At 30.2% G+C, this 21,964-nt stretch overlaps 1 long non-coding RNA gene across 1 annotated transcript; it reads right to left on the bottom strand.

Annotated features, from left to right (window-relative positions):
• Positions 1-20,030: 20,030 nt before the first annotated feature.
• LOC144545924 (uncharacterized) lies at positions 20,031-21,739 on the bottom strand. Its single transcript, XR_013508632.1, has 3 exons — positions 21,449-21,739; positions 20,934-21,031; positions 20,031-20,137 (listed from the first exon to the last, which is right to left on the bottom strand). It is a non-coding gene; the product is annotated as an uncharacterized LOC144545924 (long non-coding RNA).
• Between the last annotated feature and the right edge of the window lie 225 nt (positions 21,740-21,964).

Here is a 21,964-nt window from a genome sequence, read left to right as displayed (position 1 = left end):
ATCATTATAAATGATAAATGTACTGATTACATTTACTAGTATTATACATGTATGTTATTATTTCAATATTTTAACTAAAACATCAATATAATCCGATCCGATCATAAATCTGCATGAGAAAATATTCATATTTTTTTTTTGAAAACTCGATAGAAGCTATCAGGGGATATACAACCTAATACCGATACCGTACCTCCACTGTACCAGTACCTATACAACACCCAAATAAAAACTGCAAAAAATGAACCAAGTATATATCCATAAATGAACCTTATAAAATCTTAATAAACTCACATTTTAATTATACTATAATCGGATCATATATATTTCGATTCGTTTACATCCCTAATAAGTCATAAAACCTATTCTGAATGCAAAATCACATTTGTGAACTCAACTAAAAATTCAAACAAAAAAATAATGGGTAAAGATTTAAACAGAGCTGTTTTGGCTTCATGCAGCGAATTGGCTATATAATTAAAACAAGCGCTGCATGTAGTTCTTGTTCTGCATGAAGCTAAAACTACTCCGTTAAAATATTTACCCAAAATTAGAGGATCCAAATTGATATAAAATCCGAATTGCCAAATTAACTAATAGTATATATATATACGTACAAAGATTATTCAAACAAATTGGAATTTATTTAGTAGCTTAATTATAGCTGCCTAACTTGCTGACATGCATACCCACATATTGTAATTATTTTTTATAAACCATAATTAGAAAAAAAAAATGAAATCAACATGATTACTTTTTTTTTTCTTACAAAAACCATAAGAACTGAAATGCCATTTCGGTACTTTTTTTTTTGGGACCGAAATGACATTTCAGTCCCAGTTGTTTTCACATATTTCGAGAAAAGAATACGTTGAAAAATTATAAAAATACCTGGGACCAAATTGCCATTTCGGTCCCAAAAAAAAAAATTCGGGACTGAATTGGCATTTCGGTTCTTATAATTTTTGTAAAAAAAGAAAAAGTAATCCTGTTGGTTTCATAAAAATCTTTTTTCTAATTGTGGTTTAAAAAAATTCCACATATTGCATATATATGTGAATGTGATCCATACAATGAGGACTATATTTATTATATGAAAAATTAAGTTAAAATTGTGGTAGCAAAAATAAATCAAGAAGACATTCCATGTTATTGCAAAAATTAATGTTCTTAACTTATATCAACCATCAACCAATTAGTTGTATAAATTGTTTGCCAGATCATTAATTGGAAAGAATAATCTGATTGTGAGGCCATTATACATGATACGTCTTCTTCACACATAAAATAAAATTATACATTATATATTCTCAAACTAATATATATATATATATATATATATATATATATATATATATATATACATACATACATACATACACACACATGAAATTTTGGTGCAAATCTTGTTATCTGGATGCATGCATGTTGTCACGAAGTCTTTAAAATTTGTCCCTCTTTTTCTGAGCAGTGTTGCATGTCACTATTTATCTTCTTTGAATAGATCACATGTAATGTTCTCACTTTTTGGATTTTTCTCACTTATTATGGTGCAAGAGTATATTCCTGTTTTGTATTTATGAAGCATACTGTATTGATCTCCAAATATTTTAATTTAACCATATTAGTGAAGTTTATTTTTTGGATTTTTTTAATCTTATCTGTAGTTGCTTAAAATATGTTATTTGTAAATTGTAATCCTTTTGGCCCGAAATTTTTTTATATACCATAATAAAAAAAAGAGCCTGATAATTGTACTCTAAACAAAATCTCCGAGCGCGTCCCCCAAATAGTTTAACAGAAAAAACTTCTAATGTTATCTAACTTTCATTTCCAGCGCTAATATCCAAATATTTAAAGCTCTGTTTATAACATTTTTACAATGCTACTCGCAAACATTTAAACTTCTATCTGCAAGCATTAAAATTCTAAATCTGTATAGTTTTAACTCCTAACTATTTTTGTTTTCAAGCCAAAAACGGAAAAATTCATTTCACCAACTTTTATTTTTTCTCTGATCATTCTCATCAATTTTTTCGACGATCTGTGATGAATTTTGCGAATCTAAAAATATGAACGTTTTTTACCCGATTTTCTCTTTCAAATGAGATCCATGAAGAATACTTTCGAGTTATATTTGTGTCGTAATTTTTTTTACCACTTTAAATCTCTGTGACTTTCAGTTTTTTTTTTATTTTGCTTCAAAATAATTTAAACATCTATTTACAAGCATATAAATCTCATGTACAAGCATATAAACCTCATTAATAATACTTTAAATCTCTAGAATAAAATATATAAACCTCATGTATAAAGAATTTAAACCTCAACAATAACACTTCAAAGCATACAAACCTCAACAATAACACTGCATTTACAGAGCTCATGTACAAAGCATATAAACCTCATGTACAAAGCCTTGAAAATTTTTAATGGTTGTAGAGTGAGATTTAAAAACTTGAAAATTTAAAGTGCTAATAAGTTTTACTTTAAAAAAAAAACAAATGACTTTAAAATTACTCAAAAGTATTTCTTCATAGATCTTATTTGAAAGATAAAATCGAATAGAAAACGTTCGTATTTTTAGGTTCGTAAAATTCATCACGGATCATCAGGAAAATAAATTATAATGATTAGAGAAAAAATAAAAAAGAGTGGATGAAAAAAATCACTTTTTTTTTATTTGAAGACAAAAGTAATTGAGAGTTAAAACTATCTAGAAATGTTTTTAGACAGAGGTTTATATGCTTGTGAGTAACATTTTAACATGTTATAAACATAACTTTAAATGTTTGGATATTAGCGTTGGAAATGAAAGTTAGACAATTTTAGAATATTTTTCTGTTAAACTACTCGGGGGACGTGCTCGGATATGATGGCTCGGGGTACCAGAACATTTCTCTAAAAAAAATTAAACCAAAACATCTCCGTTTTGGGAGAATTTCACCTTTACTTAGGCCGCAGAGCCAATCTACAGCCCCACTGCGGCCCGTTAAGTGGGGTCGCAAATTGGCTCTGCTGTTCCGTCAAAATGGGACCGCAGGGCCAATTTGTGGCTTGAGTAAAGTTGGAATTTTCTCAAAAGGAGGTGTTTTGGTTTATTTTTTTTATTATGGTATTTAAAAAAAATTCGGCGGTTCTCTCAAAATGAGACTGTAGAGCCAGTTTGCAGCCTAGATAAAGTTATAATTCTTCAAAAATAGAGGTGTTTTGATTTATTATTATTTTTATTATTATAATATTTGAAAAAAATATTCGGTCTTTTGGCTTATAGTGCTTGAAGTGTATACTAGTAATTAATATTTACAGTATCTTTGACAGAGGCAATTTAAGGGGCTGGCAGGGGTACAGGCACTTTTTAATATAATGAAAATATCATTTGTCAATGTATATTTTAATTTATTTGGAAAAAATATATTCTAGTTTGATTCTCTCTAGTTATTAAATAAGAATTTGTTTTAATTTAAGAAATAAATATGTTGATCTCATATAAAGAATATTGTATTTTGAAATGTGTTTTGATAGAAATTAAGAGATAAAAAAATCAACATTTAAATATTTCTAACATCACTAACTTTTTAACAAAGTACTTGATATTTTTGCAAAAAATGGAGTACAAAGTTGTACGAATATTTTTTTTTTATCGTACACTAGGGTGTAAACGGATACAGATAATTCGCTCCGTATCTGGAGATTATTTGAATCCGGATTAAACAGATACGGATAATTGCGGATATAGATACGGATATTTTTTTTTGCATATGGTAAAATAATGGCATATACGGATATGGATAATTTTATGAATGTGTAAACGAAGCGGATATCTGGATGTATCCGGATCCAAAATTGCTTCCAACTGCTTCGACTTTACTGCTCTGAATAGAAGTTGTTATATAATTATCTCATATTCATTTCAGTCTTGGTTGTGGGTAAACGATAATACGATCCGGTTTCAAATTTAATCACTTTTTCGTTAGTGATAGTACTACAATAGAGTTATTTTCTTTCCTTTTTACCTCCATTTCTTTACTCTCCATTCAAGATTTTAGCCCTTTACTGTAATATGCTTTTAGCCTCTATTAAAATAGTTATAGCCCTTGTTTTAAGACAACAACAAGGCATTTTTTTGTCTTTTATATTATTTTATTAGTTAATTATAATTTTTTATTTATCATATTTTTGTTTTTATGTTAAAGTGTATAACTCAATTATCTAATAATTAGTTGTTTCGTATTTGTAGATTATTCGCTTCTTATCCGTATCCGTTTAAAACATATTTAATTTTAAATTTTGATATTCGTTTATTATTTGTATTTGTATCTAAATCTGCTCATTGAAAAAACAAATACATATATAATATTTACATTATCCGCTCCGTTTTCACCCCTAAATACACAACATCCAACAAATAGTTACAAATCAATCAAAATAATACTTTCTTAAAAATAATGAAGCGCACACTGCGTGTGAGAGACACTAAGGGGCTGTTCAGCAAGGCTTTCTTAAGCCTCCTTTAGCTTCCTTAGCCGCTTAATTCTGCCGAACACTGGTTCCTTAGTATGGATTAAGATTACCTCCTTTGGCCTCCTTTTGCCTGGATCTTAATCCTCTGTCCGGATCTTAATTAAGGCACCTCTACCCCTTCCTTTAGCCTCCTTAGCTATCACTCACGAATTAAGACAACCGAACATCGGTTCCTTAAGCTTCCTTAAGACTTAATCCTAACTAGGATTAAGAGGTGTTGCCGAACAACCCCTAAGATATCAGACCCTGTAAAATACTCACAGCAGGACCAATATTAATTGTTATAAATAATGGTACGCGCTCGTCGGATGGACAGAGTACCGCTAAGCGATTATTCGAAAATAATTGAGAATAATCGGACATAATCGGAAATAATCGGCTGATTATTTGAGAAAATCCGTGACGGTATGATCACCGCCAAAAACTAATCGGACGATTAATCAGCATAAACGGATGTTTTTTTTTATTTCGAAATAGAACAATGTGCTTTAAAATTCGTGTCATAATAAAATGGAGGACTCAGATCTCATTCTACACGGTCAGCTATGGCGCTGGATTTGAATTCAGTAAGTTGACGGCAGTTAGGGACGATACCAGTCCGAATTTTCTGTGGTAATTTTAAGATGGCATCTTAATGAAACGAGTCATATCAAATAATGTATAGACGAAGTAACACGAAATCATATGACGGAAGGCACAGAAAATTTTCACACTGGGGACCACCAGGTCCAAAGAGCTCACATGGGGTCAGATTCTCTGCGGTTTGCATTGTTTGAAAAGCTTGTTTGTAGCTATTACACCTTACAATAGGACATAGTGATAAATAAATTATTCGGATTCGGTTTGGCGAGGTCAACTAAAAATTTGTGATTCGGAAATAATTTGAGAATGATTTAGAATTATCCAGACCAGAGATCTTAGTCCTGCAAAAGAGCAAAAAAAAAAAGAATGTTCTGAGAAAAATTTGTGAATTATTCGGATTTAATTCGGTCAACTAAATAATTCGGCATTCAGTTCGGCATCACTAAAAAAACCCTAAACCCTCACTACTACACAATAAGGATGCATGTATTGTTCGTTCTATGGACAATAATTGAAAAAGAGTGGGACAATCTACTAAATAATAAATATAAAATCTGAAATAATACCCATTGATTTTTACATAATCTCAAACAATCAATTTGAATCATTAGACATAATCTCCGATATAAACATGTACTTGGAAAGAAAATTTTACAAGTTTAGAATTTTACTATTTTTATTTTTTTAGATAGGTAAGAATTTACATTATCTTAAGATTTTGAACCAGAAAATAGTGTTTTTCTACCTATTTAAAAAATTAGTACAAATATCCTAAAATATATTGAATTTGGTCTTCAAATATATTTTCATAAGGTGATCATGTAGAGCTGTTCGAATTGATTGTTTGGACTTTGAAAAAAAGTAGATACGGATTGATAGCACGGACTGATCCAGGTTTTGCTAAGTACCATAGCATCATTCTTATAATTAATCAAAATTTCTCATCTAATATATATAATTTCTCTCAATCTATTAATAAGTGAATGAAAAAAAAAATTGGATAAAAGGATAATTAGTAAAAATATTGGATTTAAATTTTAGGGGCCGCTGGTCTGGAAAGATGTGAAATCATTAGTGACTAAAATACCATTTCAGTTCCGAAAAAATAAGTGGTGGACTGAAATGACATTTCAGTTTTTATAATTTTTGTAAAAAAAAAATACTCATGATGGTTTCATAAAAGTACTTTTATTAATTATGATTTATAAAAAAAAATTCAAAAAAAACACCTATTTAGTAGTCCCAAATATAGCTTCATACCAAGGATTAATGCAGAGATATATGTCACTACCTTACCTAGTACTTACATTATTGAAAATAGCTGTTATGATGTCAACACATGACTTTAGGTCACAATCATATGGAGACAGTGTCAAGAGAAGAGAAGAAGAAGAAAAAAAGAGAAGAAGATGGAAATTATCATGTCATTAATTATCTATTATTAATTTATTATACGCAGTATGTGAGAGAGGTCCCTGGTGCTGAGAGCTTAATATTTTGTTTTATTTTCATTTTTTTTATAATTTTTTTTAACCTTCTTTTTGCTCAAAAGATCAGGCAATTTGGGTGGCTCATGATTTTATACATTTACAATGAAATAAAAAAAAAAACAGATAAAATTGGAATTGCTGGTACCATTTGGTACCAACTACCAACTAGAGATGGCCATTCACTGCTGAGAAGTTAACCATCTCAGTTTGTTGCGATTTGTGAATTATTGTTTAACCATCTCAACTGTTTTGAGCTAATCAAGCATTTTGATTTATATTTTCTTACTTTGATGATTTGCATTCTCATTTTGGGTCATCTAAAATGAATTTATGATTCCATTTTCTATTCTTTAGATCTGTACCAGTGTTTTGTACCGGTTCATCTGTTTGATCCTTCTGTAGCATTCGAGTCGCTGAAATAAACCGAAGTATTTATAATCTCAGTATTTTGTTTGTATAGGTAGCAAAATCTGACTCGACTAAATCGGTTGGTCGAATACATGCGAAATTCACATCCAACCTGATCTGATAATTTTGAAATTTTGATGACTTAAAACCTGATCCGACTCAATCAACCCAAATCCTGATCTGACCAAATTAACACAAATCCATTATATGAGCAGAACCAAATTATAATTGATTGGAACATGTATTAATATGAAAACCCGATTGTCGAAAATCAATTTTATGTTGGAAAAATCTCAAAACTCGAGCTTCAAGCCTAATTAACACGATATCTGACACCGACACCTCGCTTGTCAGAGACCGGAAACTGCTTGAACTAGAAACAACTAAATTATAAACTAACCCAGCCATGAATGAATTCAGATCCAACATGATACCAGACCGTGTAGAATGAGATCTGATTAGTCTGTTTTACTCTGGCACGAATCTCGAAGCGGACCCCCCTATGTTCCAAATATAATCTAAAGCAAGATTCTAAATAGCGATTATAACACTATAGCTTTTAAGGTTCGAAAAAACTATAGTGCAACCATAGCTAGCTACTTAGAATCATTATAAAAAAAAAAGCGGTTAATAGTGTTATAGCTTTTGAGATCCGAAAAAGCAATAGCGCAGCTATTGCATAGCTATAGCTACCTATTTAGAACTCTCATCTAAAGTGATTTTGGCTCACTTGTGAGGGTATTCACTCGCCATAAATGACATATCTCAAAACGAAAAAAAATAAAAATAATCAAAGTTATCAAAATTAGATTTTGAAACCACAACTGAAACAGATCTGATCCATTTCATTGCCCTTCTAATTGTTCTCCACAGTACATAAATTAGCTAAGTAAAAAAGTAATTATTACTCAGTGTCCCAGAAATTCAAGTTGGGATATGCCAGAATCTGATACATTAAATGACATAAGTTTACAATTCACCTTTTTCAACAAAGATAAGGAAACAAAATATCATGGAATTGAGAACCTATGATAAGCAGAGAAACATGGGTATTTAACCAAATAACATATCAGCCTGTCTCCTTTTCAATCAAACTCAAACTGTGCAAAATAATTTAGTAATTTTGTTGGATGCCCATTATGTCATGCCATGCTATGCAACAACTAGTGGTCTTTACAAGGTCCAAGTATACCCTTTTCCAGCTCAGTCTACATGACTGTAACTCTGTAACCATTGATAAAAGTTTTGTCACATGCTCTCTCTCTCTCTCTCTCTCTCTCTCTATGTTTCCTATCACCTATATAAACCCCTCAAACCCACTCCTCTCTCTCACAACACACTTTCAAGTTTCAAGTAACATCCACAACATAGATAAATCTCTTTGAGACATGGCAAAGAGATCATTCCTTGTAGTAAGGAAGAGAAGGCCTTTCCAGTTTCTGGTTAAGAGAAAGTTCAGAGAGTTAAAGAAGATTGTGCCTGGTTCGCCGGTCGACACGGATGTCGATACATTGCTTCGCACAACTGCCGAGTACATTTGCTACTTAGAGTTGCAAGTGGTTATTCTCAGAAAGATTTCAGTGCTTTGTGGAATGTGAGGAGCTTGTTTGCCACTTCTAATTAGTAGTATTATGCTATGGCTGTAATATTATTTAATTTTTTTTTTCCTTTTTAGTCCTTTCTTTGTTTTTATTTTCTGTTTTTTTTGGTAGAGGATTGTCTTTCTACAATTGTAATTAGAAAGAAAGACCCAAGGAATTAAGGCTTTCCTTCTTGTGCTGTTTATGTAGAGGCCTAGCTATAACCTGTTTTTGCATGGTTTGTATTTTAGAAAGGAACTACTTAATTATAAATTGCTCTAGATATTCACAATATTTACTTAATTTGGATTCAATAAAATTCAAAAGAGAAAATGTTCATGTAATCTAGCTATAGTAAGATGCCTATCTCAGTAAGGCCCTGTTCGGCAAGCATGGGTTTGGTGGAATTTTTAATGGGTTGTGATTAAATTTCCTACATGTGTTCGGCTGTCAGTTTATTTCTCATAACATTTCCATTTTGATCCTACCTCAGTTTGTACACCAGTTCATTTTGAGAGGAAAAAAATACGGAGCTCGGACTGTATTTTCAATTTCCCAACCACTCTCTCTCATCTCACTAATTTTACTTTTCATCATTCGGACCCACTAATTTTATGTATTGTATGTCAATGTAAAAGACCTAATATATATACACCTCTTTAGCACCTAAGTTTTCTCATGTCGGACTAATTAAAATGTAGATTCGGCACACATCTTTTTGCTGTCTTTTTTTCTGCTAGGTCTAACAATTTGACAATTCAGAAAAAAATTCAACAGTATATATTAATAAATGTTAATCCCAAAAAACCAAACGATACATTATTTATTATTATTATTATTATTATTATTATTATTATTTATTCTTTCTTTTTACAAATTAAGTTGGGATGTGACATGTATGCATATAATTTTCATGAAAAATAAAGAAATTACAAAACATGAGACCAAGAAAAATATACCAATTCAAATCTCATTAAAACATCTTATTTAATTATAACGAATAAAAATTGTATTTTATATAATAATAAGTAATTAATATTGTTATGTATTGTTTAATCCAGTTAATTTAATTACATGTATATTAATAAAAAAATTGTATAATATCAAATATTTAGAATGAAAAATAGAATTTCCCACAATTAATCCCACCGTGCAACCGAACACTCATTTCAACATATTCCCATAATTAATCCTGTGCCTTTCCGCACTCATGGGTTCCCGCTTTTTCAAAAGTGGATTCCCATCCCCGTCAAATCCCATCCCATATAATCTCGTGACATCCGAACAGGCCCTAAGGGAGTTAGATTTATGCAAAGTGATACAACTTTAAAAATGCTATATATCAGTTTTGATAGTTATGGGGACATCATTTAATATTATAAATAGATCTTCATGTATATGTTTAGCTATTATATATACCAAAAAAAATCATAAGAGTCAAAAATGAAAAAAATAGTTTATTACCATATATGAAAACAAATGATGAGCTAAGCAGTACATGTAGACCCTGTAATTAATGGTTGACATCACTCCCTGTTTTCAATAGAAAATGTACTAATAATAGCATAATTAAGTTGCAAAAATAAATATGCAATATATATATGATGTGAAAGTATATGTAAACATTAGATTGCAATCGGATTAAATATAGTGTGAAAAGTTACTGAGAGAAATATTCATGCAGCACCAGAAGTTTGTCTATTTTTTTTTTCTTAGGATTTTGTTTGATTTCACAAGAATTTTATATTATATTTCTAAATTATGATGATGTTAAAGGATTCTATATATTACCTAGCTAGTTTTAATATTTGAATGGAAAAAAAATAATGGCTATGTACAATGGAATCTTTATTATAATCTCATATTGTTCAGCAATTAACATGAAATTAAACTGGATTAAGAAAAGTAACTCTAAAAATTAAGAAGGCAAAGAAGGTTTAATCTAAGAGTAACATATAATTTGTTCTTTTCCTTTTTTTTTTCTCACTAAAATTAACCACAGAGGATAGAGTTTGAACATGGAAAAGACATAGCCTCTATAATTTTCAAACAGTGAAAATATGTCACGTTTTATATATTGCTTTCTATCTGTCAAATATATATAGGGTCTGTCTAAATTGCTGCTGACAGCATTTCAGCAGAGGTGCTGCCGGGGCTATATTTAATTAGCCGTGTGATGTCCAAACAACAAATCCAAACCGTTAGATGTTTAATTTATATTATAATCTACTTGGAGACCAAATTTTATATTTTTTTGGAATTTTTTTACTATATATTAAGCTAGTTTGAAAATCGCTGATTTCAGTAAATTTCCGCAGCATTGAAATCAGCGGTTTTCAAACCAGCTTAATATATAGTAAAAAAATTCCAAAAAATGTAAAATTTGGTCTCCAAGTATATTATAATATAGATTAAACATCTAACGGTTTGGATTTATTGTTTGAACATCACAAAATAAAAAAAACAGCGGCAGCACTGCCGGCAGAAATGCTGCCGGCAGCAAATTAGCCACAGCCAATATATATATTAATTATGAATTTTATCCTAAGATTACTCAAAAAGTAAATCAATCATGCATGTGGTAGCACCACGTGGCAATATTTCCATTGTAATTAATTAATCATCAAAACTGACTCTCCACATAGATTAGGAGCACTAGGCCGGCCGATTTTTTTATTAATCAAAAATAAAAATAAAAAATATTGCGAAAGGAGATCGTTTTGCTGGAAAATCAAAATCTAGGAAAAATGGGATGATTTATTCCGCCCAGCTACAACGTCTGGACGGAATAAATCATCCCGTTCCGTTAATCTTGACTCTAATTAGTGATTTAACTTAAAAAAAAAATATTGGATGAGATAGATTATCCCGTCCAGCAATGTAGCATTAAATATTTTTTTTTAAATGCTATTGTGTTGGACGGGATAATCTATCCTGTCCAAGATATATATATTTTTTTTGCTTAATGAGATTAACGGAGCACTAATCTGGACAGGATAATTTATCCTGTCCAGACTTTAGCTAGACGGGATAAACCATTCCGTTTTTCCTAAATTTTGATTTTCCAGTAAAATGATTTCCTTTCCCGATATTTTTTTTATATTCTTTTCGATTAATAAAAAAACCGGCTCGGCGCGCAGGAACTAACATTTTAATTTTGGTATAATTGTTGTTAACTTATTAAAAATTTCTAAATATTTCATTTCTCATCACAAATATTGAAAATCACTTATTTTTCAGCTAAAAACAAACCACCTTTACTATTTTATCTTTTTTAATCTAATTTGAACTCTATTTGAGCTTATATATTGTTAATAAAATGAAATGACTAATTTATCATTCTTAACAAACACAATTTTAATGTCCAACTGTGATCAATATTCTAATCAATTAAATTAAATGTTGAATTATAATGTGCAAGTTTAACTACTGAATTTATATTGATAGAAAAAACTGAGCTTATATTGATATAATTGACAAAAATGATAATTGTCATTTTTCTTGTTAACTTATATTTTGTAAAACAGCTGATGTCATGTTTCATAACACTCATAGCAATATATATATATATATATATAGCATCCGAATCCACATCTCCTCGAAAAAAAAATAATCTTTTACAATTACTAGAAGAACAGTCCAGATTTACTCTCAGTCGGTGTCTATTCAGAGATATATAGCGCGGGAGGCAGTATTATTTGTGCTTTGAGATTCGTGCAAATTAAGTTAAAAAAACTGAATGAATCCAACTATAAATTTTTCTCTAGGATCAATCCAATTCGAGGTGGAACGCATGGGGCCGCTTTAATAGTCATGCGGATTCTAATTGGATGGTTCATATCCAAATAGGAATATACTGTTACCTTAGGTGATACGAACTCCTTAGTGCAGAGGTACTGTTCCGTAGAATTAGTTGATCTGGATCATTTTTTTAACCTGATACGAATTTTGAAGGGTATCTCTACAGTCTAAATAGGTATCAGATTGAGTTTGATCCAACTAAAAGTAAATTTGAACCGTAAAATTGTAGACCCTACTATAAGATAATACAAAGATGTTACATGTCCATATAGGAAGCCTTTGCTGGAGGTGGCTAATTAACCTTTCTATAAATTTAACTTGGTAATTAATTTTGTCATTTATATATACTTGATAATTTTTGCATGAGTTAATACTTTTCAGTCTTCTCTTTTTTTTTTTTGAAGGTTTACTCTTTATTCTTCTCATAAAATAAAATTATATAAATTACATTAATTTATTCAGCTCTTCAGTCTCAATTTTCTAATCTCGTTCCTGCCCTGACCACTAAATTAAACTGCCCTTTTAATCTATCTTAATTGTTATTTAAAGAAATCCCCACCGAATTCAAAACTTTACAGAAATTAAATTAAAGCCTCTTTTTATGTACTCTCCACGTCAATGCAAAACCAAAATAAAAATGATATCCCAAAGTCCTTAATAAAATCATGCCAGCTGAGCATATATATTGCGCCTTCTTGAATTTTTATTGATACAAGGAATCTTTGATGTAGGAACAAATGGGATCACATGTCTAACACAAGTCTCTTATACCATTAATTAATTGTGGATTAAGAAACATATCCTCAAAGCCAACTTGAGGTTGCTTTGGTCAGAGAAATCAATCCAAAATTAATCTTTTTAATCTATATTGTGTTGCTTCCCGGATCTTTAACAATCTGTCAAACAAAGAATGAGAATTAAATAAACACCATATATATATATATATATATATATTTGAGGAGGGTTCAAATGCCTCTATTTTTTGTGCCTCCATCATGCCTCTATTTTTAAGAATTTTAATAACTCAAAATTTAAATTTTAAAAGTCAAAATAAAACAGTTGGATATGATCTACATTGTTTTATATATGCACGTGTAAAAAATTGTGACATATCAACTTTGTTTTGATTGTCATCAAGAGCTTGTAAAAACGCACTAATATGGATAATTTCTAGACGTTGAATTTTCAAATGATTGATTCACATAAAAACAAAATCGAAATGTAATATTTTTTTTAATGAGCAGAGAAAAATAACATAGATCATATCTAATGGTTTTTATTTTGATGTTTATGATTTAAATTTTGATTTATTAACTTTTTAAAAATGATGGAATGGTGGAGGCACAAAAAATAGAGGTATTTGAACCCCTCTATATATACATGTATGTAGGCATGTAACATCATTATTGCTTATGCTTTCATTAACCTCCAAATAATATCTACCTTAAATTTTCATTGTTATATTTTCTTTTCTCTATGTTTTCTAGACAAATCAGCAATCACAGATTAATTCTTAAAATCAACATTTACAGCTAAATAGTTGACTCATTTGAGACATAGAGGACAACACATTATTAACTATGTTACACTATAACAAGTAAGACCATCAAACTCTGATTAAAGTTTGACAAAAATGAACCTAAATTTGACAAACTAAACCAATTATTTGATTGAATTACTGATCAGTACTCTACAGAAACAAATGCGGAGAGGTGCATGCCTTTGTAAGAACACATGGAGCCCAGCCATGTGTAGTCATGTGTATCACATAATTTAGACCTATCCATTTCCCCTTATTAGCTAGCTTAAGTAGTTTTGCATGTGATGTTTTGTGTTTGGTGCATGCACTAAACACTAGTGCTTATTGAATTTGCATCATATCACCATTATAATTAAGGGATTGGGTTTTGTCCAGAGTCATACTTAAAACGTCCGATTTGCATTGAGATTCGTGCAAATATATTTAAAATTTAATAAATTTAATGGCTCTTTGAATTAATCTAAATGTTTATACGAATTTTGATACAGATCGGATGATTTAGATCAGACTTTAGATGAAACGTTGTCCAAAGCCATTTGGACAAAAACCCCACCCTATAATTAATTAATTGGTTGAAGCTAATTAGTTCAAAGCATTAGTTCATGTGACATATCTATATTTTTATATATTGTAATATCATTGATGTCATCTATAAATTTAATGATGTTGGGACTTGTTTAACTAATCAAATGGAGATCTCCTTGATTTTAAGTCAGCTTTCAAAATTTTATATATAAAAAAGTACAAAACAATAAGGCCAATAATATCTGATTATTGTATTAAACAAGATAGAACAAAACCTATAATTGGAGAATAAGTACAGCAAGATAATCGGTGCATACATCATATTTGTTCAGAGGAAGGATATATATAAACCTTATTTTAGTTTATTTTTTCTTGTTATCTAGACTGTTGTTTAGATATAGCATTACTTATCCACTTCTTTTAATATTTTCTTGACAGAACTTTAAGAGAAAATTACAATTTCATACAAATGAATTATGGGTGCTTTATTTGTATACAGAAAATTCTGAAAGATTATTTTTTCAGTGCCACACCAAACATGAAGCCTATATATATATATAGATTTTTTTTTTTTTTTTTTTTTGCTCGTATATACTTTGGGAGATTCCTAGAGAAAACTTTATGATCCATCAATTACTAATCTCCACATGGCTTTAAACTTTTTAACTAAAGATCAATCACATTTAAAACAAAAAAAAGGAAGGTTAGTTGGTGGTCTCTATAAAGAAGCACATTCTCTTTACACGCAATCCAAATAGATGTTATTGTTAAATTTAGTTCTGCAATTGGGATGACAGCTCTAGACTAACAAATACTGTTAAAAATATTATTGTTAAATTTAAACTTGTTTGTACATTAATTATATATTTCCTAACTCACAACTAAAAATTCATAATTTTTTTTTTTTTTTGTAGTTAATTGCACATGAACTCAGTTCAGTCATTAAAAGTCAGTAGATGTAATAAGTTGCAGTATAAAAAATATTTACCAGTAACAAACCAGCTTCAGTTAGAACCGCAAGCTTAGCACAGATGATGATAGGCCTCGATTCTACGAAAAGACACAAATTCAAATCCCGCAATAGACATAAAAAAAATTGAATGCTGGGACAAACAGAAGCCCTTATGCAAAAGAAGAAGAACAAAACCAGCTTCGGTTCGGTATATACGCTTGCCAGAAAAACTGTACAAGACTAAACCAAATGGCCATCAGAAAAATGATGTGAAACAACTGGTAGACATGCATTGAATCAGTTTCTTTGTCTTTTCACCCAAAAATGTGATAAGCAGTAAATCAAATGGATGACCCACCAAAAAAATTTTCTTCTCCTGTAAGTTTTGTGCTATATGTGTGCTCAAATTCTAGTATATATAATTGAATGGTGAACATTTGACCTCTATTCTGGTACTCTTTTTATTTCGGATTGTGGTCCTGTAGAACTTTATCCCAGTACCTTAATTAGTACTGGTACAATATATAGGCTCAGTTTGTACTTTGTTGTACAGTGGAAAACGAGACGTACGTATATGCACAATTAAAACTAGTAAATATCTTTTAATGAGTCTGGCTAGTATAACATCAGTGTCATTTAAACATATATAACACAAACTTTAAAATCTATTAAATTGACTTCAAATGGTGAATCCAAACCATTCAAACCGATCTACTTCATTAGTTATGTGTTTACATGCAAAATTTATAATTTTTCAAATTTATTTAGTATCAAGTCAAGCTGTCAAATGTATGAGTTTTTAAGTTAATTTTAATACATTCATTTTTCAACATTTTTTACCGCTTGATTTGATACTAAAATAACTCAAAAATATAAAAAAATTGTATGTAAACACATCACTTATAAAGTAAATCGTTTTGAGTGGTTTGAATTTATCGTTTGAAGTCTATTTAATCAATTTTGAAGTTAGTATTATATGACACCGATATCATACTTGCCGAAATCCCTTTTAATTGACATAATTGCAAAAAAAATTTCGATTTGATTGAAACTATATATATATATATATATGCATTTTTTTATTTTTGAAAAAAATAATAGTATGATATGTACTTTTCATATAAATTGTCCACATGTTGCTTTGGACTAAGATGCTTTGATTTCTCGTCTGATTTTTCACCTCCATTTTGCTTAAATATTTCCAAGCGTAAATACATTCATAAAAATTAATGCCATTTCACCTACCACACATAATATATCTATCTTTTTTTTTTTTTTTGAAAACCTTCGCACAGGGCTTATAAAATATCTATCACTAAAATTGTTTTAAGAAAAAAAAGTACATCAAATGATCAAATATTATACAATGTTTTAACATATAATTAACAAACTAGCAATGGCATTAATAAATGATGCATAACAAGTAGACTCACCAATTTAAATTAGAACCAAAAAACCAATATTGTTATTATATTTTTCTCTTTTAATCTCTCTTTTATCATTTATAATTGTTATTTTCTTTCCTTTTATGTAAAACCAACTCCTTATTTGAAAGCCCACAATTTTTATTAATATGACTGTTAAAAAGAAAAAAACTACAAATTATGGACAATTTGAAAATACCAGGACCTCCAATTCAATCTACGGCTTCATTCTTGGAGACCCGCAGATTGAATTGGAGACCCCTCAAAAATCCAATTTTTTTTTTTTTTTTTGGCGTTTTCAATTCAATTTGTGGTCTTCTACGAATAGAGCTGTAGATTGAATTGGAGACCCTAGTATATTTTTCGAATTCTCTAATTTCAGTGGTATTTTGATATATTTTTTATTTGAAATAGTATTAATAAAAATTTCAGTTTGAAAGCGACCTCCATCTTTCTCTTAAAGAAATTAAACTCTACATTTGCAATTATCAAACATTGTAAAGATAAATTGTTTGAATTTTTTTTTAATTTGACCAAATAAATTCGCATTAGTACAGTTGTACCACGATTAAAAAGCGGCACGCGTGGAATTAATGTGTTTAGATCAAAGCTAAGTGCATGTAGACTATCAACCCAATTAATAAGTTGTACCAATTTTCCAAGTTTAACGTGCTTTCTGTTTCATATGGTCCCCTAATTAATTTGGCGCTTATCATTTTTGCTTAATTAAATGTTTTTGTTTCCATCCGAGAAACTTTATTCCGAGCCCATTCATGCATGCATCAGTCCCATTTCTCAATATGTTAATCTAGATGCTTAATATATTATTAATTTTTTTTAATTTTTATAATTTTAAAAAATCACTGATTTTCAGAATTTTTTATTAATAAAAAACAATGATTTAATCAAAAAAATATAAACTTTTCTTGACAAGCATATTTTAATATTGAAGATCGAATATTTAAACTGTAAAAATGAAGATATAAACGGAAAGTAAAATAACATATTTATTTCTCAAAGCAAATTAATAGAATGAATTAGAAGGCTCTAATTAATGCTCATTTGAGCGACTATTTAAATGGTAAAAATGAAGATATAAACGGAAAGTAAAATAACATATTTACTTCTCAAAGCAAAATGAAGATATAAATGGAAAGTAAAATAACATATTTACTTCTCAAAGAAAATTAATAGAATGAATTAGAAGGCTCTAATTAATGCTCATTTCAGTGCTCAAAAGAAGCCTCGTTTTAAATATTTATTTTTCATAGCTCGGTCCCAAGATCCACAAAATTTGGGGAACGGACATGCACATGACATAGTTAGCAATGATGGCTTTCATGTCATAACAATCAAATTTCTACAATCCTTAAACTCATCAATTAAATTAATATATTCTTACTCAAACCTAACTATACATTTTCTTATAGGAAATAAATCTGCTGCGATCCTGAGAGATTGTAGGGTCCTACAATTCTAAATCCAACATTTTATTTTTTAGGTTGTACGAATCTCTATAAAAATTGTTTGTATGCATAAATCGCAAAACAAATGAAAGGTTGGATTTAGCATCGTAGCAGATTTATTTCCTTTCATATAAGGGAACAGACTTCAGTTTTTTTTTATTTTTTTTTATATATATATAGAAAATAAATAAATATTTTTCAAACAAGCGAAAAGATACAATTACTTTTTTACTGACGTCATAAAAGGAACTGCAAAAAAATGTAGTTCCTCACATAATTTTTTAAGAACCGCATGCATATTTAGTATATGGTTCCTTATCATATCACATTGCCACTTATTTGACAGCCACAATAAATGTCAGTCGTAAATAAACATATTTTTTAAGAACCGCATATTTAGTATGGTTCCTTATCATATCACATCGCCATTCATTTGACATACTCAATAAATGTCATTCATAAAGGAACATCGTATTTGGTCTAGTTCTTTTACGCTGTACTTGTCATTCGTAAAAAAAAAAACCGCATATTGTAGAAATTATTCTTAAAAATGGCATCTAATTTTTGGTCCATTAGGAAGGAGAACTCATCGAGTGGCTAATCATGCAGCGGTGTGGAACAGTGAGAAACCGCATCAAATACGTGATTCTTAATTAACTATATATTTTGAAAGGAGCCGCAAATTAATTTGATAGGATTCCTCCCATATCGTCGTAAATAAAATTCGTCATTTTTTTTTTCTAAAAATGAAAAATGACTTAGTAATAATGATTCAAAGACATAAAATATTAAAGAAATTATCACGAAAAGAATCAAGCATCAATTGGAATACACAAGCATGCACAACGAACATGTTGCCATCTTAATTAGAGAAATTTGAATATAAAAAAAGGAAAATTCATATGATCTTACATTATCCGCTCAAACCATAATGATGCACTCGTGCTAAATAAAATGTGTTCTAATATTACAATCAAACAAATATGTAGATGTGGGTCATAATACATGTGAAACCATGTGCGTTGTTTCCTCTACAAATTTACCTACCATTTTTAGAACTAGCTTACAATCTCATATTTACATGTGCATGAGCGACATTTGTGTTATATTATATAACCCCTAATAACTTACAGGGCATACTAATGGTATGATCGATAGGTATATATCCTTCATTTGAGATTTGTCAAATTACATGGCACATATATAGATCGGATGTCTGAAGTTAAGGGTAAAATGGTCATTTTTTTATTAAAATTAAATTGTGTTTTCAATTGATTAAATCAGTTATATACTTGTGATGCATACATGCATAAATATAAATTTCTCTAATTGAAAAAAAAAAACATCAATTGCCATATTTGGACCCATAGGCCATGAAGAAAAATAGTAACCTCTTCAATTGGGCCTGTTATAGACGAAGCTTGTTTTACACAAGAAGAACATGCATGTTGAGCATTTTTTTTAACTTTCAAGGCCCAACTTAAACAATATCAACTGTGCACACAAGCTCTAAAAATAAACACAAATTTGTGTTTTTTTCATAGCCCATCATGTTTCTTCTAGTTCTGTTCAATTGAGATTTTTGTATGTAATTTTCAATGGAGTTATTATTGCCATGTTTGATTAATCAAAGGTAAAAATAATCAACATCTATGAATTAGACAAGCATGCATGATCTATGTATTAAGGATCAATTTAGGAGATAAACTTTCACAAGAACACTGTTTTTCCAATACACATATAATTGTAAAATTTACAACATGACATGTCAGTGATCTGAAAAGAGAGGAAAATAAATTCCATGCTGCCATCTGCAATTCTGTGTTTGCGCACTGTAGAAACTCCCTGATATGCACAAAAAATTATACAAGATTAATGTTTCCAATTATATCTATAGGGTAGCTGATGCAGATACTGAGGAAATAAAATTTTGATATTATTTTTCCTATTTGGTTTAAAAATTGACTCATTTATACCAGGTGTGACCTACTTTGGTTCGATGGGGGTAGTGAGCATCCAATTACATCAAGATTCGTGCGCTCTGTATTAAAATTCATCAGTGACTGTATCAATTTCCGTGAGCACAGATCTTAATGCTAATCGTACGGCGTTTGAGCTAATTGAACCTAAAAGTAGGTCCAATGCCCATTGGACCTACTCCTATTTCTTTCACCAAAATGGGCTATTTGATATATTGATCATTCAATGTTTTCAACCAGAATGGGCTATCTTAGATCCAGCCCTTGGTCTAGTGGTAAAAGCAATTCAGCCCTTGGTCTAGTGGTAAAAGCAATACTGTCCGTGACCTCTAGAGGTCACAGTTTTGATACCCAGAAAGGACAACCAACCCTTCATAGATATTAAATAATTGGGTGACTGGACCTCCAACCTTCACTAAAAAAAGAAAATATTTCACCACCAGCCTTACAGTTTTGGCTATTCTTACATTTGCTTAAATTTTGCATGTTGCTTTTGCCATCAAATATTCAAAATTGGTAACTTCTCTTACTCTTTTCAACTATAGTTCATGGGGCAACAGAAATCTGGAGGCCTCTTTAAATAATTTATCAAAGAACATAATGATGAAGTAATAGATACCAAGGTTTTTCTTGTTTGTAAAATTATGAAACCTATAGAGTACAATACCTGGAGCAAAACATCAAAGGTGAGACCGTTCCACAAATTCTTCATATAGAATTCTTTTAGCTGACACATTTGCACCGATTTTACGTAAGGCTTCTACAAAAATATTAAGCTGAATAAGCAAATAAATTCAAGAAAACCAATTTGGTGTGACAAACAAAGAAATTTAAAAATAATTTAATTTGCTAAAAGATTTGGCATTCATTCCCTCCTTCACAGATCAAGACTGTCAGATATAAGACAGACAAACCAACCGAACAATGACGCAAATGAGAGATCTAACTTGTTCATCTTTAAATTAAAAAAAAAAAGAGAGCACAATTCCTACATGGTCAGCTTACAACCAATTAACCGATTATAGTACATCTTTCTAAACAAAAAAAGATTGTGCAAATGATGCGAAATTCAGAAAAATAATACTACTTGGCAAATTGTAAAAATGTACCAATATATGGAAACACACACACAAAAAAAAAAAAAAGATAAAAAAACTAGAAGAGTAGTAACATCAACCTGTATTTAAAGGCGAACGGGCGGTGCCAACAGGAGAAAGAGAGGAAGTAGAACACCCGTTGCCGTCAACGGCTGCTTCCTCTACGAGTGGAGCATACATATATGTATCCGACACAAGGTACTTACCTACAACTTTCACATAGCTACGCAACCCTCGTTTAGGTCGCCGCTTCGAAATCTTCTTCTTCCTTGCTCCAACTGCTCCAATTGAAGCTGATCCATTGTTAATCTTTCCTGGCATCTTCTTATTTATTTTTTATTTTTATTTTTTTGTTCTTGGTAGGTTTCTTTTCTGCTGTAATTGTTTCATGAATTTTCAACTTAGTCACCTCAGGTACTACTTGCTTATGCGGTTAGTAAATTTTATTCTTTTATTTCTTTATACATAATTACTGAATGGAAGACACGTGGTAAACTGGCGATACGTGGCAATCTGGCAATTCCTTTCCAGGGACACGTGGTACTGTTATGACTATAAAAAATCATTCAAGAATTCTGGGCTGCATTTATTATAAA

Source organism: Carex rostrata, chromosome 28 (genome assembly GCF_964058835.1).
Source record: "Carex rostrata chromosome 28, lpCarRost1.2, whole genome shotgun sequence".
Taxonomy (NCBI): Eukaryota; Viridiplantae; Streptophyta; class Magnoliopsida; order Poales; family Cyperaceae; genus Carex; species Carex rostrata.
This window is presented reverse-complemented; position numbering and strand designations above follow the sequence as displayed.